A 12,400-nucleotide genomic window follows, 5' to 3' on the forward strand; every position below is an offset into this window, starting at 1 on the left:
AATGTTTTTTTTTTACTTGGAAGTTTCTTAAAAACAAAACAATTTAATTATCATACACATGGAATACTGATCAAAGATTTTCAAAAACATATCTTTAACTTAGTCACGACTCATGGAGCTTTTATTATGTGTTCAAACGACGCGTGACTGTGTCAGCGCTGACGGCATTAGTTTGTAAATAATTATTGAGACAACCCGCTTTCTATTGTCCAGATTCTTTGAGACTATGGCAACAAAATTGCTTTCCATCTGTGACTCGCCAACTAGTAATATTATTAAATGCTCATTTGTTCTCACATATGCTGCAGAAACAAGAAGCAGTCATAGATTTCAGAGTCCAATTGAGCCAATTACGAAAATATTATATGCTTGGAAAATGTGAACATTTTAACATCTACAAAAATTAATTCTAATTCTTGAAAATAATTAATGTAAATCTCAAAATGCATATATTTGTTTCATGTTTGTTTTCAAAAGCAAGGGATTAATTTTCAAATGTGAATGAGGGTTTTCTTTTTTATTCGCTGAAAAAATTGTTTATTGTTCAAAGGATGTCCATGTATACGATAATGCGTAACAAGAAACGTAAATTATCTAATTGCTTTGATGTCTGAGAGTTGATGCAGATTATATTGTAAAACAATGCCTCATTTTATTGTTTGTTGTTTAACGCACCTTCGTGAATTTTTCACTCATATGGAGATGCCACCGTGAACAGCTTCAATTTTTTAAGGTCTTCCGCTCAGGCGGAAGACCTTCTACTGATTCTGATGGTTAAGATTATTCCTATTATTCTTTTTTTTTTTTTTTTCCTAGACGCCAACTTTGAGACCTCGTAACTCGCTCATTTCTTAACGGATTTCGCTCAAAATTTCAGAGTTTTTGGACGTTACAAAACTCAGTTAAAATGTTTTCATACATTTCAAAAATTCCCTTCTGCTTTCGAGTTATTTCCCTTTAAATGAAAATTTGGTACTGTTCGTTTCCAGACAAAGGCTCAGAAACGACAAAAGCTGGAGCAGAATGTCTACTGCATTTAAATACTAAAAGAATTGAAGTTGTGCACATCGGTTTTTCTTTTTCGATTTATGCGCTCAAAACAGTGTTAGATAGGGGTCAAAAATGAGAATGCCTAAAAGCGCCAAATTTTACATATATTTCCTTGTGTATCTTTTAAACTAAAAATAATTTGTTAAGACATGTTTCACAAATATTGTGCATAATTTTAAGATCTATCATTTGACATCATTAAAAAGGGGCTGGCCCCTCAAATTAGGGGTCAAGGGAGCTTGAAAGTTTTTGCATTATAACTCAAAAACGGTAAATATTTCGATATGGTTATCGATTTGAAATGGGTCTTTAACATCTTATTGATCTCATGAAAACGTTATTTGTTCGAATCTTGTGTTATTAAATGAGCAGCAAACTTTATAATCCATGTACAGGTAACTGATTAATTTTATACAGCAAGTGAAGAATTCTTTATGCGTACGCGAATAACACGTACTATAACTGAAATAAACTGGATAAGAATAATATACTTAACTAAATTGAATGTTAAACTTTGTTGAAATAAAGTCTTTAACGTATTCTCTAGCTGGATGTCATACAGATTATTCAGAGACAACTTTCTCCTTGTACATGTTGTATTTAGTTCAAATTACAAGACGGGAGATAGGAAAAATACTTATCATCTTTCATTCGATTGATACTCAATGTAGCATTATTTATAATAAAAAAAAAATCAAGCTTAAAATAATTCACTGTCATTTAATTTTTCCTCGGACTTTGACTGTTTTTGTTTACAATTGTGCAACCCGTTTATCGATCGCGCATTGACCTATATACATTCCGGAGGTCAACATATTACCGCTCTTTGATTTTTACGCGAGTCCCAGAGTTATCTAAAACGATGCTAGTCATCGATTTACTCAGTTTAAAATCAAGAATTTGACATAATATTTGCGTAAATCGTAAGAATATTTCTAGACACAAATATAAAGGTTTTCTTGAACATATATGAGTATTAAAAGATAAAATGTCTGATTCTATTCTTTGACGAATGAATAAAAGGCGTTGCGATTTTACTCAGGTACAGATGATTTCTCTGGACGAGTCCATCGGTTACATTGATAGGTGACGCAGGATGACCTATCGATAACTCTACCAATTTTGATTGTGATTGTAATTGCACATGTACATAAATTAATGTTGAATTCTACACTTGTGAAGTACATTATAGTTTCGTTATTTAAAGAATCGGGATATCACAACTGCAACTTAATTGTTTTTAATTTGAACGGATGATTCTATTATTGGAATGGTACACATATTTAGGCGCCATCGTCTCCCTCTCGACTTTGAAGTAATTGCAATCGTTACATGTATACGGGCCTATATCAAGTTATTCTAGTTGCTTAAATCATTTCTGGAAAAATTGCGATGTTGTTTATAATAGCAATTACAAACAAACATGAGAAATGCACACAGTAAATTGTAAGTGGAAGTGACGTTTTCAATTCTCATGAAAATCGAAAATTAAATTATAAATTTCTTTTATTTCATCAAATAAAAAGCTAGAATATCACAATGACACGATTTTATGTGCATGTACTTGATATTAACTAAGTCTGCCCTTCTACTTATTAATCTATAAGTACATGCTGTTTTACACAGAAGAGCACCCAACATATATGAGCTTTAAGAATACGAGAAAAAAAATGAAGAATTAGAAATTTTTCTTACAAATTCAAAATTGCTTCCTTTAATTTCAAACAAATATTCCAAGCCTTTAAATTCTTTCGTGTTTATTAGACTAAAAGAGATTAAATTATTAAATTTCCACTCATTGCGATACGTAACCCCCCTGAAATGATACAATGCTTTCCTTCAGACTCGAGAATGGCAGGCCAGGGCTGGTGTTGAAATCCATGATTAATCCATAACCTATTATAATATTAACCAATAATCATACGCGATCTTTTTTTTTAATTCGCAGGTTGTCAAATAAATTTTTTTAAAAAGTCGGCAAAGATAAGTACGCGTCACTAAACTTTCTTATTCATAAACTTTTTAATTTCTAAAACTTGTGCCGATTAGAGTATACAATCGAGCATCGAAGTGTGTACATGTACTACATGTACTACAGTGTAGTTGTTTTTTTTTTTTTTTTTGGGGGGGGGGGGTACCAGTTTTCGCTGCATTTGATTTCCCGAATTTTGCATTGCATTTCCGACAATTAATAATTTTATTTGTTACATTCATTATTTTCATTCTAGATTTTTACACTATTGTTTTTAGCAATTCAACGTTTAACAAAGTTAATAGAATATAATTGGTGAAAGTAACACAAATGATTTATAAAACGAAAGTCAAGCAATAAAAAGTTAAAGTTTGTATTTTGAAAAATAAATCAAGTCAAGTCACATAAAACAAAGACAGGTTGAAACGCTCACACATGGACATACACACAAATGTTTTGGTAACTCGGAATAGTCCAGAGTAAAGCTATATTTTCTTGATACGGAATGTCCAATACATCTAATGTTCACGTCCGGGATAGTCCACGGCAGTTTTATCACACATACGCAATTATTATCATACAAGTAGAACGCTCTTTGAGGTTGAGGATTGACACTTATTCCTTAGATAAATACTGAGTGACAAATTCCTTTTTACTGTCTTAACTTAACTTGATAGATAAATAATTTTAGCATATGTTAAAAATAAGCATTAGAAATAATTCTTTTCATAAAATTCAATTCTGTTACATTTCAAATGAAATTGTAAAATTAACTTTATGACAATTGTCTAGCTGCAGATCTGTAGCTCGCTAGCTGTTCTTAAAAATTTGAGATGGATCACCAGAGAGCTACAATGCTACACATACAACATTATCTCAAATTCAGGCTCAGAAGGACTAGTACTATTAAAAACGATTGTAAGGAATGTTTAACTGTAGAAAAATTTAAGGAATGTGCTAGAGACACACGGTAAATAATATTTTTAGATTCAAGCAGTTGAAAAACACGGATATTGAATATAGCTTCAGCGCAATTTTTTCTAATATTTTCTATTTTTTTATTATTCGTATTTCTCAATTTATCATGTTCAGATAACGTGTATTTTTTTTTTGTTAGGGCACATTAAACCTTATTTGTCAACCAGTCTGACAGTGTCCATCTGTCACGAGAACTTTAAACTTGATAATAACTATTGAATGAATTGAATTAGGACTTTCATATTTCACATGTGCATTACTTGTGACATGTGATTTTCAAATATACTGTGATTTTTAACCCCGTGACCTTGATCTTGGAGCTTGACCTACTTAAAAAATAACATTACTTTAAATTGACCATAACTATTGAAAGCTTTCATTTTATAAACATGTAATGTATTACCCGTGTCAACGCCTTTGAAAATTCATTATGATTTTTGACCCTTTGACCTTGAAGTTTAACAGGCTTTTCCAAAATTTAAACATTGCCTAAAATTGACATGACTTTTGATAAAGAAAGGATAACGCTTTCATACCTAGATTTACACATGTATATACGTATTAGCTTTGACAAGGCCTATCGAAAAAAGTATAGCTTAAGAATTCGTCAATACGGTAGCACACAAATTGGCTTTGCTTTTCACCAGCGTGTGTCATGGTGTGACGTAAGGTCATTTTAACAAGGTCAAGGTTGCAAACATTCCTTTACTATCTTTTTTAATAGTAAAACATAAATAAAATGAGATCTACCCTTAAAAGATTGCTTTAACATTAGAACGTGGCATGACCTTGACCCAAGGTCATTTCTCCCTGTCCGCAGCTCCGACGGAAGACCTACTCGTTGCTTTGCAACGAGCTCGGCTCTAGTTTTACCTATATTCGCACTTAGGGGTCAATTGAGCAGTGAAGAATCTTTTTCCTGCCACCATCGACACCGAACCTCGGTTTATATGGTCTATTCCGAAAGACTGGTCTCCACGTCCAAAAGTGGGATTCGAACCTGCGACGTAAGGTTCTTATTTACTATGACAGGACTTTCATTTGCATTTCCAAGGTTTGGTCAACAGCACCAAATATGTAACAGGAAAAAAAATAAAGAGTATTGCCAGACAAGAAATTGAACCCGCGACAACCCAATTTCAGATCTTCCGTTATATTTGGTATCATAACTATTTCTTGGAAGTGAACAGACCTTGAAAGAGTTGCATTTTTCTCCCGTTATAGCTGCGATGAATACGTTATGCAGTTAAAAGTATACGCCTTTAGTTTTTATTTTTAAAAAAACCCAAAAATCAATCATTCATAGGTCGCTATATAATTATATAAAATTAAGAAAACAATAAGTAAAGGTAAATGAATATTTCTGATTTTTTTTAGTTTCGTATATGTCGCTTCACTTTATATCGTTAACATACGACAAAGAGTTTTAAGTGAAAAAGGCACGCGTCCCCAATTTATATCAAAACATTATTAGCGCTTCGATGAATGAATAAATTTGCCCCACTGCGACTTCTGCAGATAATTGAAACGACAACACTGTAAGATTTGATACTAAACAGTGGCGAACGGTCACATGCTACTCGGCAAATCTCCCGACTCTGATGGTAACTGTCTTCTTTCCAATGATGTACAAGGCTATCAAGCTAATTTGTCTTCACCAAACATGATAACTTTGGATCAATATCAATTTTGACCGCAAATTTGTAATTTATAAAATCCAATGAGTGTCAATCTGTTGAAAAGATGCTTAAGTTTCCCTGCAGAAAGTTTGCCATTGGAGCTGATTGAAGCATACTCCAAGACCGAATGCTCACATTTCAAGGGGAGAGGTAATTATTCGGCTGTTAATGCTAGAGTGTACCAATCCCATCTACTCAATCTCATTATTCAAGTCTTGAAAATAAAATATATAGGTTCTGACGAAATAACTTTTTTTGCAAGTATATTAATTTAGATATCACTGACTCGGGCTCCCTAAAATCATTTGGCAATATGACAAGCTCATCTAAATAGCTGCAATGTAATAACTCCTTCAAGCAATATATTGTTACAATATCCCATAAACATCAATATTTATTTGTTTTCTTTGAATATTGACAGAACAATTTTGACACGGAACGGCGTGTGTAAAGACCGATCGTAATTTACCAGGACGGTTCTCCAGTGGCCATAAAGAACTGCGGATAAAGGAGTAACATTTGATATAGGAGATACTTTGTGACAAGTCGCCGCAGAAGGAACAACTCTTATTAAAACGAGCAATATTTAATGTACATTCTGTTATCTATTTGCATGAATATGATATGTCGAATTTAAAAGAAGTCGGGATCAAATGTATAACCCCTTTTACAGATACAGCCAGTGTTGTTGGAGTGAAGAAAATAAGTGCCTTTTTTGTACCGAAAGAAAATTAGTTTCACGCAAACCATACCACGTTTTACCAAATCACAATGGTTCCCTAGCCAATATGACGGAATTCATCTGCGTTCTGATTAAGTCCATTTGCTTCTATTTTCCGTTTCTTGAAAGCATAAGTTTTCGTTGAAAACGTTTAAGATACGCCTTAGGATATCAGTGGAGATGTATGACGTCCAATTAGAATGGGTGTATTTAAGAATGGTTATATGTTTACTAATAGTCCTTTTGCTTAACACAGATTTTTAACTACATTGCACCCTATGCCGCAAGATTGTCTCAAGAGGCCATTATTTGGGGTATCCTTTGCCATCACACTTACTAATAAAGGGTAACAGATGTATTTTGAACTCTTCGTGCAATTTTAACAAGAGGCCCATTGGCCTTATAGGTCACCTTAGCATAATGCTACAACTTTCCAGTGATTGAATTTGGTTCATATTTCAAGCCAGATGCTATGGCAATGGCATTCACAATTTTATATTTCATAATTGTTATATACTTAACAATTGCTTAGTTTCGTTACTTAATACCCATAGGCAAGGTACGGGAACAAAAATGCATTTCAACTACTCAGTAATATTCAGCAATAATCATTAGTGCTCCTACCACACATGAACGCTGACCCTAGATCCACAAATTGCACAATTTTTGAAAAGGCACCCTTGCTTAGCAAAAATATTTGATTAATACAAACAAGAAATTTCAAACAATTAATTCATTTTCAGTATATAAGTAGAGACCCCCCTTCCCCTCTATGGTACCCCTGACCACGGGGCCTTGAAATTCACAGTTCTGGAAGAAGGGCTCTTGCTCATCATAACTATATAAGTAGCTTATCTGCTTAATACCCAGGAGCAGAGAAGTAAATTTTCAAAGAATTCATGTATTTTCACTATATAATCAATGGAGCCCCGCCCTAACACCAGAACCCCTGTCCCTGGGGCCATAAAATTCACAATTTTGGTAGAGGCACTATTGCTCATCATAACTAGGTATTTAGTTAGTTTATTTATTACCCAGGAGCTGAGAAGATTTTCAAAGAAATATAGTATTTACACTATATACTCGTTTTAGCCCCGCCCTAGCACTAGAACCCCTGACCCCAGGGCCATGAATTTCACAATTTTGGTAGAGGACGCAATGCTGATTACAATCATGCAAACAGTTTGACTGCTTGATGTCCAGCAGTAAAGATTGATTGATTGTATAAAGAGCAGAGATTTTTTGTAAGAATATTTGTAATCTCTCTCTCTCTCTCTCTCTCGACAAGCCCTCTCTCTCTCTCTCTCTCTCTCTCTCTCTGTTTGGTTTTAACGTCCCTCTCCAGAATATTTCACTGATATGGAGACGTCACCATTGCCGGTGAAGGGCTGCAAATTTAAGCCTATGCTCGGCACTTACGGTCTTTGAGCAGGGAGGGATCTTTACCGTGCCACACCTGCTGTGACACAGGGCCTCGGTTTATACGGTTTCATCCGAAGGACCGCCCCATTTAGTCGCCTTTTACGACAAGCAAGGGGGTACTGAGGACCTATTCTAACCCGGATCCCCACGGGGCCCAGCAGTAAAGAAGAAGATTACGCAGTTAAGAAGAAGATTTTTAAAGATTGCATTAATTTTAGTGGTTTTGGCCCCACCCCTAAGGCCACAGGGATCAGTAAATTCACAGCTTTTGTTTCCCGTCACCCATAGATGCTTTGTGCAAAATTTGGTTGAAATTGGTTCATTGGTTGCAGAGAAGAAGCGGATAGCAATAGGTCACCTGAGTAACACCATAAAATGTACAGATATATTTATTATCGTTTTCTTTTTTCAAATGCTTCCAACAGAAAATGACGGTTATGAAAACTTATTCCACTAGCCATGACCGAGCTAGCTACAATTTTTTTCGCATAAAACGACCATTTCACCAATTCACTGACAAAGTCATTGTCCCATTTCAAACACTAACCTCAATGCATATATTCGCTAAAATTCATTATGTACATGTATTGGCAAGGAAAGGATATACATGTATGTTCTTTCTCTAACCTTTGGTAAAAATGCCGGTGACTGCGCTTCAGGAATCCCAACACACCGAAGGAGTTGTGCATACATGTAAGGATAGTTGTCTACTATCTCAAATGGCCCCAATTTCGTTGTACAGCTAAAGCTTTCTTTCTTGTTGACATTCCAAAGTGCACAATAGTGCATTTATTTGCCAGATTTTGCTTCAGCCCACTTATTTGTTCAGATCCCTTCGTAGCCCTTTATGCTCTTGTCAAAGTACGGATTAATAGATCACAAAGTCATCTTCAGTTAATCAAATAGACAAAGTGATGTTTTTTGCAATGTGGTTAATAAAGAAATGGTGTTGCTAGAGAACAGTTTCGCGTGGGACTTAAAGAGTTCGTGCTAGATGCTGTGTTATCAACTACAACCTGACGTCGGTCTTTCAAGAAATTGTAAATTCATCTCTCTGTTATTCTCTGTATGCCTTGATATTGTATTTTCTTCGACCGTAGTATATGTATGGAACTTTGTCAAAGGCTTTCCAAAAGTCTAGTATTCCAATATCAACTTGTCATCATTTGTAACCAGCTGGGATTTGAATGATCATCAAGTTTGGAATATATGATGCGTGTACGATGTTTCCTTTATCTACATGGTCCATGTTCCGAGAGACTTAAGTTAGAAAGTAGAGACTAAGGGTTTCATTTCCTGAATAAAAGTATCATCTGAGGGTCAAAGTATTGAAAAACAGGCTTTGCAAAATAGCAACATCTTAAACTTTTAAGAAAAAAGAGTGATTTGAGTACTTTCAGAGGAGGTTGAAAATATAAGTTCACCCTTGAATAAAAAAAAAATAAAGCAAAAAACATTGGCATTAATAATATTGTGACTTAGTCTCTCATTACATGTATATAATTCGATCTCTTGGACCAAAGGCTGAAGTCTATGCAAAATAATAAGAAAAAGCTTAAACTTAAAACTTAAAAAACTTAGAATTTTATCCACTTTTGAAGAAAATTCTAGGGATGTACACTGTAAGGGAAGAATTGCAAATCAGAAAGATATAACATATGGAAACAGCTATCAAAGGTCCAAGGTATCTCAGTACATCTTGTTTATAACAATATAGTCGATGCTTGACGGAGCTTCTGCAGCATTTTTAGTTTGACCATTGGTAGATTTATATTCAATGCTGATGATGCAGTCGTGGTTGGAGTATTCCCAAACTCTATAAAACGGTGGGCTTAAAGAGTAGGAGGGTGAAATGCCTTTTTTCTTCAGATCTTTACAATGGCAACTGCATCTCATCACCTCCTGTCCTCAAATCTAGCATTGTACAGAGCAGCAATTTACTCTCCGGAAAGGTTAACAACTTTTATAAGATTCCCAGCATCATCAACCATTGAGTGTTTATATTTTCCAAGGGTATTGACACCCATAACCTGGAAAGAAAATTAACAATACTTTCTTTTTTTGAGATGGAGGGTTTTCTACAAAATAGGTCTTTGTTTGGGATACAAAACAGATTACGAATGAAAAATACCCCTTAATACCTTCAGAATGACGTCAAGCTATAATATGTCCTATTTTAAAAGACTCTACTAGTGAACCAAGAGAACCACTTAATTATAGAGGAATTACTAGTAGTTTACTATCAACCATTTATTTATGTACGACTCGGTTCTAAACAATAGGTTTGTATCCTATCTGGAGGATAACAATCTGTTGGTTGACGAACAGAATGGATTTCGACTCGAACGCACATATGCAGACCACGTATTCACACTGAATAGTATAATACAGAATAGAAAAAAAACATTTGTGACATTCATCGACTTACAAAAAGCTTTTGATACAATGGATCGTGACCTCTTATAATTTTCACTTTTACGTAATGGAATAGACGGAGATTTCTATAATGCAATAAAAACTATCCATGGAAACACAATATCACATGTAAGGATAAACGACCTACATGTAAACACAGATTGGTTTCAAAGCTCAACCGGGGTTCGTCAGAGAGACAATCTATCACCAACTCAATCTACTCTTTTTATCAACGACCTTATAAAGAAATTAAAGATATGAACAAAGGCGTACCGTAGGAAGACAAGAATTTAAGTATATTGCTGTATGCTGATGATATTGCATTATTATCCGATTCTTAAGAAAAAATGCAGAATATTTTGGATACTGTGTCCACATGGTGTAAAAATGGCGCTTGTGTATAAATATGAAAAATCAGCAGTAGTGCATTTCCGTAAACGAGGATCCCGCAGTGATTTTCAGTTTAAGGACAGATGATGCAAACGAAAAATAGATGCCTTGATTGGTATATATTTATTGATCTTATTTCATTTAAAATGATGTAAAAAATAAATTTCTAGAATATAAAGAAATGGTAAACCTTCTATGATATTCAAAATTCTACCTCTCTGAAACCATCCTTATTAATCTATACAAATATTTTTCACTTCAAATCCCATTTTTATGAGAATTTGAATAAAAATTTAAAAACTACGCGGTTAAACTTATTATTCATTTTACTCATTAAAACATGACTCAAGTTGTTATTTTCAAATTTTTTGACAAAAGTTTGTTTGTATCATCTGTCCTTAAACTCAACGATAATATTCTACAATACAGTTCGGATTAAAAATACCTTGGTGTAATATTCCATGAAAAACCTAGTTTCCAAAATAATGCCGATACTTTGTCAGAAGCAGATGGACCTGCTTTCGGAGGGATGGTTTCCAAAATCCGTTCATATAAAGATATAGGGATTTCAACTTTAAAAAAACTCTTTTTGAATTTTGTAGCATCAGTTTTGGAATATTATAGTGAAATACAGGGCCTTCGAAACTCTCATTGCATTGAGATGATACAGAATCGAGCACTTCATTACTACTTAGTGTTATACAGATTAATACCTATACCAGCATTACATGGAGCATTCGGTTGGAAGCTGCCTTTCCATATATACTGCATTAATTAACGCTGTCCGATACTGTAACTATAACCGTTTACTGACAATGGAGGAAAACCGCATAACAAAACATGATTTCTTGTGGAAATTTAATTAGCTGCAGAACTGTAGCTCTCCGAAAAAATATATTGATAGACCGGAGAGCTACAGTGCCACCCAGAATCCTCACTATGTTAGAAAACTTTAACATATGTAGCGTCTTTTCTGGTCCAATTGATTGTGTTTTTATAAGTAACTCAATCCATTTTCTTACTTCTTATACATTTTGCTATGGAATTCGAAAAGGATGTAAGACTTCATTTAAACGAATCTTCTTTAACCAATGATGCTCAGTAACGAAAAACTTCGCACAGTGGTTATTAAAATAGTGAAATTGAATTTTTTTTTTTACTTCAACGGCCCAGGTGAGCTAGAAGTACAAAGTATCAACATTGTTCATTTTATAAACTGATCTAATGGGATTACACGTAACATATAAGTTTATTAATTTTTATAACTACACTGCGACTAGTTTCGAGAGAATGTTGAGCATTGATTTAAATTGATCAAGGGTATATTAGAACAGGCATTCCCAATATGATCTCAATTTGTAAGGAAAACAAATATTTTTGGAAATCCATCTTGGTGCCATCAACAATATTCGTGACGGATGGTCCAAGTCTGTACTTTGCCTTATTAGACTCATTATTTACGTCACAGTCATCATTTTCTGCTGGACTAAAATCGATGAAGATATTTTATTAAAGCGCCGATGCGTTCATACGTGTATTGAAACTGTTAATTCTAATACGAAACACTCTTGAACAGCAATCAACGTTTCTTCCACAAAATGTTCATCAGTGTCAAATAAAGTTCATTTTCGCTCTTCGACGTTTCCTCATTTTTTCGCGGTTGCAATTTGTCAGCATACGAGGGAACAACAAGCTTGAAACCAAGGAATACATTTAGTTTCAGAACCACCGATTGACATTTCATCGTAAACATTGTTTGTCTTTACATTTTCT

This window comes from Saccostrea cucullata, unplaced genomic scaffold, assembly GCF_032062105.1.
Source record: "Saccostrea cucullata isolate Sc308-1 unplaced genomic scaffold, CSIRO_AGI_Scuc_v1 ctg1213, whole genome shotgun sequence".
NCBI lineage: Eukaryota > Metazoa > Mollusca > Bivalvia > Ostreida > Ostreidae > Saccostrea > Saccostrea cuccullata.